Source organism: Amphiura filiformis, chromosome 16 (assembly GCF_039555335.1).
Source record: "Amphiura filiformis chromosome 16, Afil_fr2py, whole genome shotgun sequence".
Lineage (NCBI taxonomy): Eukaryota > Metazoa > Echinodermata > Ophiuroidea > Amphilepidida > Amphiuridae > Amphiura > Amphiura filiformis.
The window spans coordinates 2,925,209-2,932,000 of NC_092643.1; the positions used below are offsets into that span (position 1 = coordinate 2,925,209).

General features: G+C 37.0%; 1 pseudogene; it reads left to right on the forward strand.

Annotated features, from left to right (window-relative positions):
- Positions 1-307: 307 nt before the first annotated feature.
- LOC140136446 (aldehyde dehydrogenase 1A1-like) overlaps positions 308-6,792 on the forward strand; it is a 23,975-nt pseudogene continuing 17,490 nt past the window's right edge.

Below are 6,792 nucleotides of genomic sequence, written 5' to 3' on the forward strand. Positions count from 1 at the left end.
TGTTGGCTGGGGTATGGTTATGGCATAACCTTCCTTATATGTTTGAATCGGGGAAAGGGGATTGGGCAAGGTATGCAGTACATGATGTTACTACGGTTGCCCCTGCTCACCGTTACAAAAGTATGTATTAAAATATTCCGTGTGGTTTTATTTTTCTTTTACTTGAAGAGTTACAAGCTGGGCACTAAGTTTGCATTTTTGAATTCACTCTGACTCTGCAGACTGATAGTGATCTTCAATATATGGGGTGTTGCTGATTTCATTTCTTGCATTTTTGCCTCAGCGATCTAAAAGCAACCTGACCGAAATGGCTGGTAATGCTGGTGTAAACAAATGCATCTGTTTCCGATTTATCCTTCAACTTTCTATCATTATCTTGACGTTGTCCATCAACAACAACACGGTGATGAATGGGATGATCGTTGCAGCTCAGATGTTAATAGAGCCTCTTTGGAATATGCCTCTCAATGAAACATACCCATGCTTTATTGATAACGAGACCGAAGGAGGAGTTTTTTTCAAAGGAAGCGCAGATTACATGTGTATCCTTCAAGTAACATTGCAAGGAGCCCCCGCTGAGCTACACGTACACGGAAATAACGACCATACAGAGCCGACGTTCCTTTATATTGAACGAGATGGAGATTTTGAAGACTGTATGAATAAGTATATCGTATTCAATATACAAAATGAAACGTGTAGTTCAATATTGTTTGAGTCAAGTTTCCTGGTTCATTTGCAAGGTAATACAAGTATTTACATAGGGGAGGCACGTGTTAATGATACCTTATTTAGATGTCCGGAAGAAGAAAACGTCCAGAAAGATCACCATGGTAACAAAGTAAGTAGACAGTGTCATAATGTTAAAGGGTACAACAGTAAATTTATGTGTGATCCACAATTGATCGATTCATGTAAGCTTAAATTTCCACCAAATTGTGCAGCCTATCTTGGTGACAGAGAAGTAGTGTATGAAGATTGCGAACCTGGTAAAAACAGCACGGCTGTGATCATTTACCCATTGTACACAAACCATTTAGATTTATCAGGAAATAACATTGTGCAAATTTCTGGCAACTCTTTTCAAGACCTGAAATATTTAGAGGTGTTAAATCTGGAGAGTAATCGTCTGGTTGTGCTTAATCCAAAAAAATTTTTTGAGGTTGCCAAATTTGGAGCATCTTAACCTTCGTGCAAATCAATTATCAGAATTAGACGTAGAATTATTCCAGGGTTTATATAACCTCAAAATACTGCGCCTTGATTACAATTACTTAAGTATAGTCCCTCATGAAATATTTCAAGAATTGAAGACGTTGGAACACCTGTTCCTTGATGGCAATCAGATGTCAGATTTGGAGACAGCTCTGTTCAATGGAATGAACAACCTTAAAATACTGCAGTTAAATAACAATTTTGTGAGTACACTACCCGACGGAGTTGTCCAAGATTTGGTAAATCTGGAACAGCTGTACCTGCATAATAATAGAATAAAGAATTTGACTGCTGGAAGTTTAAGTGGTTTAAGTAGACTTCGAGTTCTGTTACTTTACAGTAACGATTTAAATACGCTACCTATTGGGTTATTTCAAGATTTGATCAATTTGGAAAGTCTGGACTTGCATAAAAACCACATATCAGAACTAGGCACATTAATTTTCCAAGGTTTGAACAGTATCAAAACACTTGAACTTTCTGATAACATCTTGAGAAATTTACCTGATGGGATATTTCAAGATTTGATAAATTTGGAAAAACTATACCTTAGTGGAAAGCAGTTATTAGATCTAGATGTAGGTATATTCCAGACTTTAAACAATCTCAAAATACTTAAGCTTAATGATAATTGTTTGAGTACATTACCTGCTGGAATATTTTTAGATATGAAAAGTTTGGAAGAACTCAATTTTAACGGAAATTTGATATCAGATGTTGTGGTAAAAATATTCCAGGGTATGAAAAATCTCAAGACCCTAGTAGCAGATGTCAATATTTTAAGTACATTACCTCATGACATTTTCAAAGATTTGGTAAATCTGGAACGGCTGGATCTGAAGTATAATAAAATAAAGGAGTTGACTGTCAAACATATTAGTGGTTTAAGGAGTCTTAAAAGTCTTCGACTTTGGAGTAACGAATTAACCAAAATACCCATTGGGTTATTTCAAAATTTGCAAAAGCAGACGGGGATATAGTAATCACCCTGGTTTGAACCAAGATCCCGATGATGATTATCGGAGCCCAACAGCAGAAGTCTGTGGCAACTATGGCTGATACTTTTGTTGTGAGCCTGATCTGTTCTGTCATATCACGAGTACGTCCAGATTGCTTAGCGGATTTGTGAACTGCCCTGACTAATTCAATGTAACAACCAAGTATTACCAGAAAACATATACAGTTAAGGCCTAGGAAGATGGCTGTTGAATAAAAGAGACCATTCGTCAGACCTACGAATTCGGTATTGAAAGAGTTCATGAAATAATACTGAAACCGCACATAAAGTGTACCAACCGAGAATTCTTTAGAACTAATGTTTTCTGTCCGATATATTGGTGTCAAAGTTAAGGGCAGACCAATGCAAACATGAGAATTGTCATAAAATTCAAAACTTCTTCCTGACAAAGCGGATGGAACAGTGCCTAATGCAAATGAAATAATCCATGTCAAAATCGAAACAATTGTGGCTGATTTTTTTCGTAATTTGCGAGTTGAATAAGGACACTTGACATTGATTAGCCTGTCTATGCTTATCAATGTCACAAAGAACACAGAGCCTTCACTAGATATTATTGACAAAGCTCCTGCTACTCTGCAGGTAATGCCAGATCGCCAGGTTTCAGATTGCATTGGAAAATTATCACCAAAATATAAATCGGCAGAAGCGATGATCATTAGATAGATTCCCATAAGTAAGTCTGACACGGCAAGATTACTCAGCAATATTTCATTCACTTTATTTTTCTGACCCCTTTTCTTTCTGGTAACTATCACAAAAATATTTCCTCCAAGTGCATTTAAACCGATGAGCCACATTATCACTATCAATGTTCTATCAGAAAGCAACCTATCACATGTATGATACGGTGATCTATTTCCTGCAGCAACACACTGGATATGACTAGGGGCATAACATTCACATATTTCATGCTGACTAACAAGCAACATTAAATCATTTGACAGAAAAGAAAACGAATTGCGAGTTATTCTTGTTAAGGTGTTGTTTACGAGATTAAAGGAGTTCAGACGAGTCAGGTGCTGTATGTTTGGAATTTCCTTCAATTTATTTGCTGACAAATCAACAACAATTAGACTCACCGTGTCTCTAAATATGTCCCTATCTAAATGTATTAGATCATTATTTGATATATTAAGCATTTGTAACTTCCCTAAACTTTCCATCACATATGGGTTCAATGATCGTAATTGGAATTCCACCAGGTACAGTACTCAAGGAATTATCAGAAAGCAGTAGTGTTTTGAGATTCTTCAAGGTTTGGAATATTCCTACATCTAGATTTGATATCTGATTTCCACCAAGGTCAAGTTTTTCCAAATTTATGAAATCTTGAAATATTCCAACAGGCAATTGATTCAATAAGTTATCTGAAAGATATATTATTTTGAGATTATTTAAACCTTGGAATATGCCTACATCTAGATTTGATATTTGATTTTTATTAAGACGTAGACGCTCTAACTTGATCAAATGTTGAAATATCCTGCTAGGAAATCTTTTCACTAAACTTTTGGAAAGTTGGAGATATCTGAGGTTGTTTAATCCTTGGAAAATTTCTACATCCAAATGTGACATCTCAAAGTTTATTTTAGTGTCGGGTGCAACCGGACCGTTGAAAGTTAAAAAAAGTCTCTTTAAATTGGTCAAATATTGAAACATCCCACCAGGTACTTTACTCATTGAATTAGAATTAAGAAATAAGAAGTGCAGGTCCATGTTCAATCCTTGAAACATTCCTACATCAACATTTGACATTTGAAGGTTTAAAATCTCCACATTGGTCATATATTAAAATGTCCCACCAGGAAATATATTCAAGACGTTGTCAAGAAAAGTTAGTGTTATGAGATTCTTCAATCCTCGGAACATTCCTACACTTAAACTTGATATCTGATTAAATTCAAGCAATAAATGCTGCAGCTTTGTCAAATTTTGAAATATCCCATTAGGTAATGTAACCAACTGATTATGCCCTAGGTACAGATAGTCGAGATTGGTCAAATCTTTGAATATGAATGTGTCTAGTTCTGATATGTGATTCATACCCAGATTCAATGATTCCAATTAATCAGATATCAAATCTAGATGTAGGAATATTCCAAACCTTGAAGAATCTCAAAACACTACTGCTTTCTGATAATTCCTTGAGTACTGTACCTGGTGGAATTCCAATTACGATCATTGAACCCATATGTGATGGAAAGTTTAGGGAAGTTACAAATGCTTAATATATCAAATAATGATCTAATACATTTAGATAGGGACATATTTAGAGACACGGTGAGTCTAATTGTTGTTGATTTGTCAGCAAATAAATTGAAGGAAATTCCAAACATACAGCACCTGACTCGTCTGAACTCCTTTAATCTCGTAAACAACACCTTAACAAGAATAACTCGCAATTCGTTTTCTTTTCTGTCAAATGATTTGATGTTGCTAGTTAGTCAGTATGAAATATGTGAATGTTACGCCCCTAGTCATATCCAGTGTGTTGCTGCAGGAAATAGATCACCGTATCATACATGTGATAGGTTGCTTTCTGATAGAACATTGATAGTGATAATGTGGCTCATCGGTTTAAATGCACTTGGAGGAAATATTTTTGTGATAGTTACCAGAAAGAAAAGGGGTCAGAAAAATAAAGTGAATGAAATATTGCTGAGTAATCTTGCCGTGTCAGACTTACTTATGGGAATCTATCTAATGATCATCGCTTCTGCCGATTTATATTTTGGTGATAATTTTCCAATGCAATCTGAAACCTGGCGATCTGGCATTACCTGCAGAGTAGCAGGAGCTTTGTCAATAATATCTAGTGAAGGCTCTGGTTCTTTGTGACATTGATAAGCATAGACAGGCTAATCAATGTCAAGTGTCCTTATTCAACTCGCAAATTACGAAAAAAATCAGCCACAATTGTTTCGATTTTGACATGGATTATTTCATTTGCATTAGGCACTGTTCCATCCGCTTTGTCAGGAAGAAGTTTTGAATTTTATGACAATTCTCATGTTTGCATTGGTCTGCCCTTAACTTTGACACCAATATATCGGACAGAAAACATTGGTTCTAAAGAATTCTCGGTTGGTACACTTTATGTGCGGTTTCAGTATTATTTCATGGACTCTTTCAATACCGAATTCGTAGGTCTGACGAATGGTCTCTTTTATTCAACAGCCATCTTCCTAGGCCTTAACTGTATATGTTTTCTGGTAATACTTGGTTGTTACATTGAATTAGTCAGGGCAGTTCACAAATCCGCTAAGCAATCTGGACGTACTCGTGATATGACAGAACAGATCAGGCTCACAACAAAAGTATCAGCCATAGTTGCCACAGACTTCTGCTGTTGGGCTCCGATAATCATCATCGGGATCTTGGTTCAAACCAGGGTGATTACTATATCCCCGTCTGCTTTTGCATGGTGTATTACAGTTGTGTTGCCTATTAATTCTGCCATTAATCCATTTGTTTACACAATTGTTGATGTCATTTCTGATTATAGACAAAAGCGAGCTGAAAAACAGAAATTGAAAAGAGAACAAAATCAAGTTAACCAAAACAATGGCCAAATTACCCAATCTGCACACGAGCTAAATAATATTGGCAAACATGAAGATGCCACACCTGAGATTTAAAATAGCAGAATGAATACACAATTGTGATATTGGTTTTATTAATGCAATTAACGACAACTTTGCATAAAGAAAAATCAAAAAGCGATGTGGTTCGAAACCCCATCCTGCCCGATCCTTGTTGCTCACTCTAAATAGTTCCAATAGGTCGGAAATGTTTTAATCATATTCTCATTCAGTCTAGTAGAGTACAATTGTGATAATTTCTCCTCGCTGCCATCCACTGTGTAGAATGTGCAGGATAAACACGGTGGGTGCCCGGCGTCTCGTGGTTCAGGGGGTCAAGTAAAATGGCGGTTCCCTGTGTCAGACGTTTCCAACCTGAGCACGTAAAAAGTTGCAGGCGTTATCGAAATGAGTAGAAGGATCACTCCGGGCTTATTACCTGTTTGTTACCTGTACCCTCCCTATATCCCACAGTAGTAGTCGTGTGTACAGTGATGGTAGTAGATAAGTTGTGTTAATAATGTTGTGAAATGGTGATATAGATAGATTGTCACTGCTGAGCAGTGGTGCGCCTAAAATAAGAGGCGGTTTTTTTTCTTCAGAAATTGATTGATTAATTGATGTAAAATTGTTAATACAACCACCGGCGTAGCAAGGGTTTTGGGGGCCCATGGACAAGGAGCAGTGCGAGCCTTTTAACATCTCCTTTATCAGCCGTTTATGAGCCATAGCTTTTGCTCTGCCCCTAAACCCTCGGGGTCTCCCTAGACTTCGTCCACCATGTCCACCCACTTGCTACGCCTCTGAATGAAGCAAAATGCCCGTGTTAATGACAGAGCCCTAATTTGTCCACTATTTATATAGTATTTACCTATAACCCTATTCCGGAATGTTACAAGAATACAGGTTGGTGGGTACTGTGGCGTAGCCAGCTTGTCGGAACGGAGAGGTCGCACATTTGTGAATGCATAGTAT